General features: G+C 44.9%; 1 protein-coding gene across 1 annotated transcript in view; it reads right to left on the reverse strand.

Annotated features, from left to right (window-relative positions):
• Positions 1-5824, reverse strand: part of SLC7A14 (solute carrier family 7 member 14) — a 56457-nt gene extending 50633 nt beyond the window's left edge. The window contains exon 1 of the mRNA XM_083504089.1: positions 1412-5824. The gene's annotated coding sequence lies outside the window, so the exon portion shown is untranslated. The remainder of the gene's footprint in view (positions 1-1411) is intronic.
• Between the last annotated feature and the right edge of the window lie 8637 nt (positions 5825-14461).

Genomic DNA, 14461 nt, shown 5'->3' on the forward strand with positions numbered 1-14461 from the left:
TGCCCTCTGATTCATTTACGATGCAGGCGACTAGCAATTTAAAAGAACAACAATAACCCACCCTCTGAGGTGACTCCTCTGAGATCCCTCGAGTTAAGATGTTAGGTAGCCCTCAAAATTATGCCCCTACTTTTTGGATATGGGCCGTGAAAGAAAATGGGTTTGCAACTTGAAATCAAAGGAGCGTGTCCCTGCCTGCTGTGCATGTGTTTGCATGGGGGGGGGGCGGGGGGGCGGGGGAGACGTAAAGACACTTGGGGGAAGAACAGTGGCAAATCTCTCCAGCGAATTACTTTCCATTGCCCAGAGGGAGGAAACACCATTGCAGCCCTCCCCTGCACCCTTCCTGCTGGCAGCGTATTATCATCTACTCTCACAAACGCCAGAGACGGTGTATATGAAGCCATCATAGCCCCTTTCTCCCTTCAGTTATGAAACAGGAATAACAACAACACACTAAACGGAGCTGGCGAGACTGAACAGTAACTTGGGGAAACCCCAGCTGGAATCAAATTTTCACCTCTGCTGCTAGGATTAGGCAAGGCTCTCTGCTTCAAAGCACATCCTTCTTCCTGCAGCACGGGATATATAATAAAACTACACCTTACAAAGTGGTTGCAAAGCGTGCTGAGATAATATAACTAAAGCGATTTGTATATTCGGGGCGGGCGCGACACAAATGCTTAGCATTGCTGCTGCTGCTGCTTCCAATGGTGATGTTGAGGACAGACGAAGCACCCTCGACTGTCCATTGAATGAGCTTCTGCCCATGAGTGGAGTTTTATAGAGCAGGGGACAGAAGGAAGAGATTGCCAGGAGTCCTCTGCAAGTGAGCAAGGAGTCGGACTAAACCCCCTTCTCAATCATGGGGGGAGTGTGTGGGGCGCTCCTCTTACCCCTTCGCCCCAGTGGAACTCCTCCCATTCCGCAAGCACCAAGAAAGTACTTATAAAAGACCCTCCCTGGAACTCACAAGGGAGACATCCCAAGCAGGGGAAGGGAGCTGAAGGTGGCTCCTGCGTCCTCTTTCATAATTTCCCTCTTCTTCATCATCCAAGGAGTAAGGGGATGTAGCAGAAAACCCTGGGCTACCCAAACAGGCAGCTACTCAACTCTCGGGGGTCCGCTACCCGTAGAGAACTCTGCACCACGCCTCAATTCAACGGTGATGTCCCTTGAGGCGTCCCAAATTTGGAATGAGGGAGAGGGCAAAAATAAAACTAATACTAATAGGGTGGATGCATCACCTTTCATCTCTCTCTCTCTCTCTCTCTCTCTCTCTCTCTCTTTCTCCCTCTGTCTGCCCCCCCTTCCCCGCCCCCCAATAATCGCCTTAACAGGCTCTCTGCGGGAGAGGAGAGCCGGAGGGAGGGCGTAAAATGGAAGCGGAGAGAAAAGACCCATCGCTTACCCCGCGCGGATGCTGCTGGATGAGCTCAGGGCTGGAGAGGCGGCGGTGGCGGCGGCGAGGGTGGTCCAGGAGCTGCGCGGGGTCCCGGCGGAGGATGCCGGAGGAGGCTGGTGCTGAGGGAGGGGGCTGGCTGCACCTGCCACTCCAGGATCTCCGCGGCTTCCCTCCCTGGAGAGACCCAAGCGGGGGTGGAGGGGGCGCGGGGAGGATGGTGAGAGGCCGGCTGTCGCTCAGATGCACAGAATCCACCCCCTCCCCTCTCTCCCCGGCTGCCAATCAAGCCCGGGGTGGGAGGATCCAGCTGGGATGGAGGAGGAAGAGGAGGAGGAGGGAGCGGGGCGAACTCCCGAGTTGTTCCAAGGAGAGGAGAGGCTGCTGCAGGCTTTTGAGGCGGGCGCCTCTGATGCCCTGCGCAGGGGCGCTGGCAGGAGACCTCCGGGACGCGGCGCTGCTTTCAGCACCAAGGACAGCTCCCGCGGGCTGCTGGCTTGCAGGCAGGAGGCGAGCGGATCGCTGCAGCCCTCAATTATTCAGCGCTTCTCTCTCTTTCTCTCTCCTCCTCCCTCCCGTGCCCACGTGATCCGCTCAGCAGCACCAGCAGCAGGAGCCGCGAAGACAACCACCCTTCCCCACCACGTGTTAGTCAGACTCAGACAGCGTTAACGTGGCCCCCACGGAGATAACCCTACCACACCCTGGAGCCAGCGGGCCCTCTCTTACCCCTGGCCAACCTCTCGCTTTGGGCTGGATTTCATAGGGTAATCTTGTCTATGTGTGACAAAAAAGGAAGCCAGGCAGTTTCTATCTCTGTGCATATGCTAATACTTTGACAAGGAGCCACCGATCCATTCCTATGAAGTGTTTTCTCTACACCTGCTGCTTGCCCCCTCCTCGCCCCACATTCCTCCTGCCCAGTGATGACTTGATAGCATCAGAAGAGTTGGAGAGGGGCCTTGAAGAGGCCCCCGCCTTCATGCTTTCCAAAGCCAGCGTTGAGAGCATCACCAACCAAGTGGTGCAGTTAGGGAAGCTTAGACTCTGGACTCAATCCTTTGGAGAATAAGGCGGGCACTTGCCTTTAAATGGAAATGTGTGCTACTTCACTTTCTTCAATTGGTCATAAGTGCTGACACTGCTCCATTCTTCTGATGGTGCTTTGACTGCATTCCATGTTATGTGTCACTGCCCTGGGACCAAATGGTGAAGGGTAGGTTATAAATAAGTAAATAAATAATATGAATGATCAGCCCCAAAGTCCTACCTGGATGTTACCACCGTTCTCAATAAATGGCTGTCCAGTCTCTGCTTGAAGATCATGACCAGAGGCTGTGTGGGAACCCCACCAATCCTCTAGGCATAGAATCATGGGAAAGTAGCAAGGAAACACAAAGCAAAAAATATATCTCCCTTCCGTCCATACACATAGTGTCTTCTTCTGGCAGCCACCCACAGAGCAGCTGCAAGTTAACTTGTGATGCAGTCTTTGCTGGAAAGGTGTGGGAATTAGGAATATAGGAAGCTCCGTTATGGAGAGTCAGATCATTGGTGCATCTAGTGCAGGACTGTATTGTCTACACTGACTTGCAGTAGCTTCCCAGGGCTTCAAGACATATTCAAATATCTTAAGGGCTGTCACATGGAGGAGATAGCATGCTTGTTTTCTCCTGCCCAGGAGGGTAGGACTCGAACTATTGGCTTCAAGTTGCAAGAAAGGAGATTCTGACTAAACATTCGGAAAAAACTTTCTGACAGTAATTGCTGCTCAGCAGTGGAACAGACTCCCACGAGAGCTTGTGGACTCTCCTTCCTTGGAGGTTTCTAAACAGACGTTGGGTGGCCATCTGTCACGGATGCTTTAGCTGAGATTCCTGCATTGCAGGGGGTTGGACTAGATGGCCCTTGGGGGTTCCCTTCCAGCTCTAAGATTCTATGATTCTATGATAAACAAGACTTAGTGTTTGATCTCTGGTTTTACATGCAGCTGCCATGTCTCAGATCCTTTGATGCCATCTCTGAATGCCATTCTGTGCTGCTTACTGTATCCCTTCTTAATTTAGTTGTGAACAATTGATGTATGACAAAGCCCATTTAATGTTCACAGGGGCAAGGAATAAGAGACACTCTAGCTCATCTGTAACATATAAGCACTCTGGAGATATTTGTCTGCATGCCAGGCTTGATGGTGACTGATGTATGGTTGTGTGTGTGTGTGTAGGGCCTTTTTAGCAGCATTCAGAATGCTCTTTCTTGAGAAACCTGACTGGTTCTTTTCCATGCCGAGTTAAGAACTTTTTCTCTCTCCCAGGGTTTTTAAATGTATAATTTACTTTTGCTGCTTGAGCCCTGTTTTATTGCTGCATTTATTGCTGTTTTAAACTGTCATTTAATCACAGTTATTCCTGTATTAGATTTGAAATTGTTTTGTTACTGTTGTTATTATTATTTTTTTGATGTTTTATTGATTTTGGTTATTGGCTCACTTGGAAGCCTTGGCACAAACAAACAAACAAACAAACAAACAAACAAACATTCACATATCACTGAGTGGCAAACTTGAATTTGCCACTATGTGCGTACATTCAACAAGGAACTAGGGCCAGTCCTTACTCTGTTTATCAGGGTTTCCCAAACTTGGGTCCCCAGCTGTTTTTGGACTGCAACTCCCATCACCCATAGCTAGCAGGACCAGTTGTCAGGGATGAGGAGAATTTCATCATGAAACTCAATATGGCATTCATCGGGTGATTCCCATGTGGCCTCTTATCCTGGTATCATTTGAGTAAAGGCTACTGTTGGATGCCTACCATCTCTGAGAGCTGTCCCAAGTCCTGTAGAACCTGACTCTATCCCAGCTCCTTAGAACCTGTTAGAACCTTGAGGATAATAAATCTGTGACACTCAAGATGCAGTTGGACTTAACACTCATCAGCCCCAGCCAGCATGGCCAATGGTCAGGTATGAAGGGAGTTATAGTCTAATAGCATGTTGAAGGCCATAACTTACCCATCTCTGCTGTACCTGCTACCTGCTACGTAATGCTGGGTGACTCTCCATAGACTCACACTCTGTGAATGCGCAAGACACTGGCTTGAGCTGTTCTCTCACAGAGCTTCCCATGCTCCATGGACTTGAAGAAGTTCCTTACTGAAAATAGAAGACTCCAAGTTGCCCATCACTGAGCAACACTAGCCTTACACAAGCACTGTGTATCTTACAGGCATTATTCACTCCAACAAGTCTGTTCTGTGCAGGACATTTTGCACAGCTCCACACTATGTGCCCGAGTCTGTTTGTATAAGAAGGATTTCAAAATGCAAAATCATTGTTTAGAGGAAGTTGCCAGGAGCAATTATATGATTAGTTTTTGCAGGCCATTCTTTAGGTCTGATGAGTCAGGATGTTCATCGGGCAAAGGTTCTTATTCTAATTTGTTTAAATGGCAGCCAGCAGGATCGTTCCGTGACCAGCCAGTTGCTTCGAGTCATCATTTGTGCTGTGCTTTTGGATGAAGACCAGGTGGAAGCCTGGATTCTAACAGTTATTTTTAGAAAGGTGTCCAGAATGGTGGGACGTGAATGTTTTGTGCAGATTTGTTCAGCAATCCACTAAAACCCTCGTACTCATGAGTCACGATGGTCTTTTGGAGGTCACAATGACTGCTATACGCCATCTGAGGGAAGAAGGATAATTTGTCCTGAATCCCTTTTGGTTTATATTATTATTTATCATGCTCTGTTATAGAACAGCCTTCCTTGTGGAAGAACAGCAGCCTGGTGCACTCCCGAAGTCAATGGACTACAACTCCCATCACCCTCAGTCATTGCCCATGCCTATTGAAGTATGCAGGCATTTTAAAATATAAATAGCATCAGCTGTGAATTGGATCACAGGCCTGCAAAGGCAACTTTTCATTTCCAGCCTTTGCTGTGATCCTGAGGGAAATCTCTCTTATGAAACTGGTATTAGCTGGGGGGGGGGTACCTTATTGACATTGGGGAGAGCATCTTTCCAATGCAAATAGCAGCTTGGGGAGAGGGGTTTCATTCCCCACTGTGTTCCCAATAATTACCGGCTCCCCCTTTTGATGCTATTTACATTTTCAAATACCTGCATGTTAATTGCAAAGGTACAATTAATATTTGTACTGGAAGGACAGATCCTGAAGCTGAGGCTCCAATACTTTGGTCACCTCATGAGAAGAGACGACTCCCTGGAAAAGACCCTGATGTTGGGAAAGATGGAGGGCACAAGGAAAAGGGGACGACAGAGGACGAGATGGTTGGACAGTGTTCTCGAAGCTACCAGCATGAGTTTGACCAAACTGCAGGAGGCAGTGGAAGACAGGAGTGCCTGGCGTGCTCTGGTCCATGGGGTCACGAAGAGTCGGACACAACTAAATGACTAAACAACAACAACAATTAATATCATGTCTAGTTTGGTCCTTGCCCTATTTGGTGGTCTTCCAAGAGCTGGCTTGTTTATTTATTATATTTCTCCTGCAAGACCATTGAAGAGTTTGGGCTAGTTCCAGCACTCAGCATTCTGGGGGTACTCACATGTGGGGATTTCTACATCCCCGCAAGCAGGTTCTCTTGAAACCACCCTTTACCAAGCAGAATAATATGAACCATCTTACCATAGTTTCTCTGGATGTGAAAATTTCTTCAGTAAGAAATGTGGGCAGTAAGTTATGAATACCATCTGACAAGTAATACCAGAGGGAAATATGTAAGGAAGCTGTGAAGCATCCATGCGGACGATGTACGAGTCGCACACAGAAATGTGCCTGGTTTTCCTGGAACATTTTAAATATTCATTGGAGGAGTCTGAGTTCCTGAATAAAGCACCTCTATGGAAGCACCTCAATAACTCCATGATATCTTTTTGATGACTAAGGAACACAAATGTGCATGTATGCTCTATTTGTATTTTTTTAAAAAAATATTATAAACCGTCCTGTGATTGAAGGGTGGTATAGAAATATCATCAGCATCAAACCTTTTATTGGCATCACATACAAACATCCAAAACAAATCAATACAGAATTACCACTTCCCCAGTGGCAGAAAACATTTGCTAAAAGAAAGGAGGCAGAGCAGTCTATCGTCAGATCTCTTGGTCTCCAGGGAGATCAGACGTCTGCAGTGTATTGCGACCAAACCAAATAGAGATATTTAGCCACTAACTTGGTGAGCTCCTGATCATTCCCTAGTAATAGAAAATGTATAACCTCCAACTCTGGTTTTCATTTGGGGATACAGAGTTGATCTAGAAATTGCTGATGGAGATCAGCATATAGTTTACAATTAAGAACCATATGTGTAAGGGTTTCCACCAGGTGGTCTTCACATGGGCAAGTTCTTTCTCCTTCCACCCTGCCTGAGAACCTTTCCCAAAGGAGGTTTGATGGATTTGAATTAAACCTGGCCAGCAAAAATGCCCTTCTTTCTTGAGGGTTAAGCAGAAATTCAAGGCAATTGTGGTTAGTTTCATGTGCCCAAGAAAGTTGAAAATAAAGAGGGGGACATGTTTTCTCTGCTGCTGCTGTTAGTAATAATGATGATGGTGATGATAGAATCATAGAATTGTAGAGTTGGAGGTGAACCCATGACTCAGAGATTAAGAGTCTCATGTTCTACCAACTGAGCAAGCCTTAACATATTTTCCTCCCTGATGCTGATGCAAGCAACGAACAGGTCAAAATGGTTCCGCTCACAGGGGAATCCCTCCAGCAATGCAGTAAAGCTTAGACCCTTTGTAAGGCAGTACATGTGAGATATATTTGCTAGTCCCAGGCACTCCACCCTCCCCATCCGGATTTGGGCCTGAAAGACTTGGCTTTGTGGAGCAAGAGCTATTGTGAGGTTCTTTTTGATGGCTGACCAAATGCACTGGCCAACTGAGCAGAAAAGCAAGCAGTTTGGTCCACTCGTGTTTGCAAAAACCAGCAGACAAAGATAAACATGGTCACTGGTGAGTGTCTCTGAAGGATATTCGGCTGTTAAAGGTGCAGCTGGAAAGGAGAGCTGGAAAGTTGTCAGTTCTTAGTGAAAGTGACTGCTGGGAAGGTCTTAGTGCAGGGTTTACACACACACACACACACACACACACACACACACACACACACACCCCAATCCCCAGATTGGAACAATCTCTCTTGTCTTTGGGCAGATTTGCTGCAGATATGAAGACAAATGCTTTGAGGAAGCTGAGGGAGACACAGAGCTAGGAGAAGATTAAATGGCTTGATACAGTGAGTGTGGGTTGAAATGCAAAGGACCAGACAGTATTTTTCTTCCTCCCTTTTCTTTTTCTGTTAAAATCCAACAGTGCTATTGGTTACATTTCACATTTTGCTGTTCTACAGACTGGTGCTAATTTATTGGCCAGACTCACAATATTGTGGCAGCTCATCGTGGTGGAAATGTATGACCTGTCAAGCGAACTGCAAAGAAACTCAACAAATCAAAACTCAACAAATCTTTCAAAGGGAGACTTTTTAATCAGCTGGATTTTTTCAGCCAGTTCCTGTGAACCAAATGGTGCATCTGGTTAGCTCAGGAGATAAAATGCAAATAGGATTTACTCCCAATTTAGAGAAGGGGTTGGCATCAGAAAGATTTCCCCATGTGTAAGAAAGAACCTTTTATTGAGGGTGAAAGAGGAGAGCGCAAAATATGGTCTGAAGCTCAACATCAAAAAAACGAAGATCATGGCCACTGGTCCCATCACCTCCTGGCAAATAGAAGGGGAAGAAACGGAGGCAGTGAGAGATTTTACTTTCTTGGGCTCCATGATCACTGTAGATGATGACAGCAGTCAGGAAATTAAAAGGCGCCTGCTTCTTGGGAGAAAAGCAATGACAAACCTAGACAGCATCTTAAAAAGTAGAGATACCACCTTGCCAACAAAGGTCCGTATAATAAAAGCTATGGTTTTCCCAGTAGTGATGTATGGAAGTGAGACCATCAAGAAGGCTGATTGCCGAAGAATTGATGCTTTTGAATTATGGTGCTGGAGGAGACTCTTGAGAGTCCCATGGACTGCAAGAAGATCAAACCTATCCATTCTTGAGGAAATCAGCCCTGAGTGCTCACTGGAAGGACAGATCCTGAAGCTGAGACTCCAATACGTTGGCCACCTCATGAGAAGAGAAGACTCCCTAGAAACCTGATGTTGGGAAAGATGGAGGGCACAAGGAGAAGGGGATGACAGAGGACAAGATGGTTGGACAGTGTTCTCGAAGCTACCAGCTTGAGTTTGACCAAACTGCGGGAGGCAGTGGAAGACAGGAGTGCCTGGCATGCTCTGGTCCATGGGGTCACAAAGAGTCAGACACGACTAAATGACTAAACGACTAAACAACAACCACAACAAATCCATGTCCTGGGTTATGTGTGAAGGTGCACCTTTCAAAACGATGGAAGGGTCCTAGCTCAGTGATAGAGCACCTACCTTGCATGATGAAGACCCTAAAATCAATCTCCAGGTAGGGGTGAGAAACCCTAGAGAGTTGCTGCCAATCAGTGTAGACAGTACTGACTTAATTGGGCCTAAGGGAGCTTCCTATGTTCCCATATTCCTAAAACCAATAAGAATTGTCTCGCCCCATTAATAATTCCTGTGCTTCCTGATTTCTCTGAGTGCAAGCAAGTACCAGGGTAACTTAAGAGGGTCAGTTTCCCTGTGCAGGGACTGGAAAGGTGTCCTGCCTTAATATTCTCTGCAAATAAAAGGGTAAGTGGAAAGAGGCAAGCAGACGCACAGACAGACAGGTGCTAGTCCTAAATTAGATCTGTCCCCCTAAAGCAACAGCATATCGCTGCAGCTGCCAAAGGCTTCTTTTAGTTATTGAGCTCAAAAATCCAAATTGTTTCTCTTTCTGCCCATACTCAAAACAGCCTTTCCCTGCTTAGATCATAGACAAATCCTGTTCCAGGAATGTGGGTGCATACTCCTAGAAGTCAATTGAGGACAAAGCTAACAGGAGACTTGGGTTGCATGCACATTACCAACTTAAAACTTAGATGCAACTTCCTCCTAAACAATTTGGATTGAATTGAGGGGGAGGGAATGCATCAATATATATATATATATATATATATATATATATATATATATATATATATATTTAATAGGTTTTTTTTAACGTATCATTTTCAACAGTAATTAAACATACTTTTACATCTTATTCAAATGTTTGACTTCCATCAATCCTGTCTGAAAATTTTCCAATCTAATCTCAGTATGCATTTCTTATCTTCCCTATTACATTTCAAACTCATAACCAATATCTCTATCTTTTTCTACTTTGTAACACTTCGTATATTTTCCCTTACAAAACTTCTTGTAGTCCTACTAGCGTAATTTGTTGATTACAGTTGCTCTTCAAATAATTCATATACTTCTTCCAATCTTCTGTAAATCTCTGGTCCCACAGGTTTCGAATCCTTCCTGTCATTTTGTCCAATTCTTCATAGTCCATTAATTTCGCCTGCCATTCTTCTTCCGTCGGAATTTCTTCTTGTTTCTATTTCTGGGCTAACAATACTCCTGCCGCAGAATGCATCAATATTTCATTTAAAAAGACAGGCTAGATACAGGATAGATGTTGACTGGCCAACCGTGTTTGTACACAGCTTCCCGACCCAACAGTTGGAGTGCACTGGACACACACCCCAAATAAAAAGATAGCATAGGCTCTAACAACCATATCAGCTAGGACTTTTAAGAAATGTGTTTTTTCCTTTTTCTTCTTGGTCTTGAAAAGCTAGAGATGTTTCGAAACTCACAAAGGCAGGAAGGAACAAGGGCACAGGTTAAACGAAGCATCTGAGTTTGTCTTCTCTTTCCGGAAACTATAAACAGTGGAAGGCGTAATGTATGAGCGGCAAATAGAATTTGTTAGGGGAGGGGCAGCTCAAACCATGAACCGAATAATTTCTGAATATATTCTGCCTGCAATTAAGATATGAAAACATAATTATTCAAGCCAGATTAATCCTTAGTGAATAGTTTACTGTCCTCGGAAAACAGGCACATCTTTGCTTCTATGTGGGGAAAAGCCAACCCAGCCAATTAACAATAGATCTATATTTGCCTTGATGACTTCAAATATTGCTTTACTGTACATCTAGATTGTGAGATTCAATTACCCTTATTTAACCAGCACAACTACCCATTCCCAAGTTTCTACACAGGACTGTCTTAAATATCTAACAAAACATACACATCCAACCTTAGAACAACGCCCACCATCAGTGTGTTCGGTATAAACATACTTTTCTTCTTCATGGGGTGTGTGTTTGTCTATGAGAGAGAGAAAGAGAAAGAGAAAGAGGGAAAAAGAGAGAGAGAGAGAGAGAGAGAGAGAGAGAGAGAGAGAGAGAGAAGGGTTCTGCAAGTCTGAAGAAGAATCTGACTGCTTTGATATAAAGCACTATGGCCACAGAGGCAATAGGACTGGGCAACAACAAATGAATTAGGGAGTTGTGCTTGGTAGTAGAGCATATACTTTTCAAGTTGAGTCTCTAGATAGCTCTGGAAAACTGAGCTATTGGTTGCTCTGGTTAGAATATACTGAACTTCCCTTTTCAGAAAGGAGGTAGAAGGAAAGTGAAGAAGAAGAAGAAGAAGAGTTTGGATTTGATATCCCGCTTTATCACTACCCGAAGGAGTCTCAATGTGTCTAACATTCTCCTTTCCCTTCCTCCCCCACAACAAACACTCTGTGAGGTGAGTGGGGCTGAGAGACTTCAGAGAAGTGTGACTAGCCCAAGGTCACCCAGCAGCTGCATGTGGAGGAGCGGAGATGCAAACCCGGTTCACCAGATTACGAGTCCACCGCTCTCAACCACTACACCACACTGGCTCTCAAGTAAGGATTGCCCACTGTGTCATCACCATGAGGACCAGCAACTTGCTTTTCTCCGTTTGCTTAACCCCTTTTTTGTTTTGGGTTTCTTGTCTGCTTTCATACTTTGCTAGTGATGCACTGCTGCCTTTGCCATGCGGTGGTAGTCAACTAACTTTTACTCATTGAAAGTAATGGATCTAACTTAGTCATGTTCATTAATTGCAGGGTGTCTATTAGGAGAAAAACTTGGTTGAGTACCACCCGTGAATTCTGAAGGGGAGTGCCTAAATATTGGGGAGCTGTGGTTGACAGTCAAGTGTGAAATGGCCCTCAATCCCCCTTTTTTCTTTGACTGACTTCAGTTTGGAAGCTCTTCCTGATGTGTATTCCACTTGTAATAAAGAAATAAGATGCAGACAAGGGCATTTGCTTGGATTCTGAGCAGCAACAGAACTTGCGTCACAGTTTTTTGTTTCAGAGCAGACTGCAGTTAATTAGCTAGCATGTCTTATTAGGCTAAATTACTCTTGGTACATCAATCATTTGAAAGAGCCTGATTTACTACATAGCTCAGGCATACGTGTGAGGTTCCCTTGCAGACAGAAATACAGGCAATATATCTGTACTAAATCGTTCTACCTTCACCCTGCATTAAAACAACTTCAGTCATATAGAATCTCATTCTTTTAATTATTATACTGGGTTGTGAATCCATACAAGGCTAGACTCGTATATAAACCTTTTGCCAGTGACATTTCATGCACGTTAGCAAGAGGAGCTCACAGAGCACATCTAAATATTTTAAAGCTGTCTGACTGTAAATCTCCAGCGCCCTCCAGACCTGCCGAACTATCAGCCTAGTTCCTGTGGTCTGCGTTTGTCTAAAATTAATGGGCCTTTCCTATGAGCAGCCATCGTTAATCTTGATACCAAAGGAAATAATCTCCCTTAACTGTATATTAATGACTCCGAAGACAGGTAGAAATGAGCAGATTAGGGAGATCTTGTTAATCGGAATCAGAGCTTTCTCTCTGACAGGTGCTGCAAAGGATTAATGCCTGTTTGCTTGCTGCTCCAAATGGTAGCAGATGTCTGTGAAGGTGGAGGAGGAAGAGTGAGAAATGATTGGCTTCACACACTGACACTGAGTGATAGCCAAGCCTATGATTAAATGTGTTGAAGTTGGTTGTTTCTGCAATAAAATTGCAAACTGGCCGTATAACTCTTTCAGCATGTTCCATACAGCAAACCACAAGTGAGGCATGGGCTTGGCAGGCAAGGAGATCGTTTGGGTCTCAGGCAGTGGTGGTTGGTGCCCATTGGTGGGGCAGAACGTGGGTAGCCCACTATTGGGTGGAACCAGAGCCAATGATAGGTGAACCCAACTGAGTCTAGCATTGTGCCCGCCTCCTCTTCCTCCCTTTTCCATTCTACAAGAACAACACAGAGACTTAAGGAGGAGGAAACTGATAGGCAGTGCAACATCCTGGATTGGCTTGTAAGTAAAAAAAGGCCTCCACCTTCCCCAACCCAGGTCCTGTCAGGAGTTCAGCCTACACTCGAGTAGGACTCTGGCAGAGACATATGCCCGACTGGCATGTTCTCTCCCTCCTGGTCAATCGTTCGGGAGCTTCAAAAGCTTTCTTCAGCCAGAACATCACAGCGACCGATGCGGCATACTTAGGGATCTGCAGAGTTTGTGCAGTTGCGTAACAGACCTCACCAACTCAGCACTTTGGCTTATCTACCTTTATTTACATATAAACACACACAGAGCACTGCAACATGGCTCCCCCTCTCTCTAGCATCAGACAGCAAAAAGAGAAAGAACAAAGGACAATAGTCCCACTTCACAGAACACAGTAACACAAACATCCTGTCTCCGTCACTTCCTACTCTGTGGAGTCAAAACATACACCATCATGTGATAGACAAAAATCCCATGACTGCAATCATAGATCAGGAATTCTAACAAGTCCAGCACTGTTCACAATATCCCATCGGCCACAAGAAATGTTCTTGACCCCATTCAAAGACCCCGAGGAACACACTAAGAAGAAGAATAGAAGCATAACCACCCAACACCACTCCACTCACCATTCCCTCCTCACCCTCTCCTTCCTTCCTTCCTTCCTTCCTTCCTTCCTTCCTTCCTTCCTTCCTTCCTTCTTAACTGTTTAAACCAATTCATGAACCAAGAACCTGTGCATTGACCACTAATAATGAAACATATGTTGTAGATATTTTCCCACATTTATTAAGCTGTTTTTGTGATATACAAATGACATGAGAAAACCTGTTATACTTGTTTGTGCAACATTATTCTTGTTTATAAGACCCAATAAAATAAAAGACCCTAGGGAATTGGGGAACCAAAGGATTTCTAGCAGGAATGCCTGGTTTTTTTGTTTTTTTACAGAGCTATAATCTCCAGCATACCTTTGAGGAAAGAATGACAGCTAAACCAGCTTGAAACCACTTTTGTAGTAGATGAACCTTACTTGCCTCTACCTTTTGTAATGGCTGTGGCAAATCTGTCCCTTAATCCAAGCCAGTATTGCATCGTGATCTGGTTCACCCACAGCTCCAGTCAGTCCATTGCAGAATATATGCGAAACTGGGGAGGACAAGAGGGGGTTCCACAGAGCTATGCGAGGATAGAACCTCAATGTTAAATTCTACATTTGCTAAGCCTGTTCTGCATCCTATTTTTTATTTCTAAGAGTCTCAGACGCTCAGACTTCTATACCGCCCCAATTTTGGAAAGGGTGTAGTTTAGAGTTGCCATACATCCAGAATTTCCCAGACATAGCGGAATACAGCAGCCGGAAACCGTGTCCGGGCAGAAATCGCTGAATTGCCCTGGAAAATCTGGACATATAAGCTACCGATGTCAGAAGTCTAGATTTTGGCTAATTACCTTTAAAATAACTCAATAACTTCTTTTTTGAGATTTTGCAACAAAACCAAAACAACCCTCAACTTTTGTGTCTGGGTTTTCACTTTTTGAAATATGGCAACCCAAGTGTACTTACAACATCTTTTCCCTTTCTTACAACCCTCCTTCACACACTCGCTCCAGGGCTGAACACAACCAGACACACACACTCTCTGCCTTACAAATTGTGCCTGACAATTTCCCAGAAGAGAATGCAATTTTCTCCCCAGATGCAAATGGAGTCATGCAATTTTAA

Source organism: Podarcis liolepis (assembly GCF_965112155.1).
Source record: "Podarcis liolepis genome assembly, chromosome: 5".
Taxonomy (NCBI): domain Eukaryota; kingdom Metazoa; phylum Chordata; class Lepidosauria; order Squamata; family Lacertidae; genus Podarcis; species Podarcis liolepis.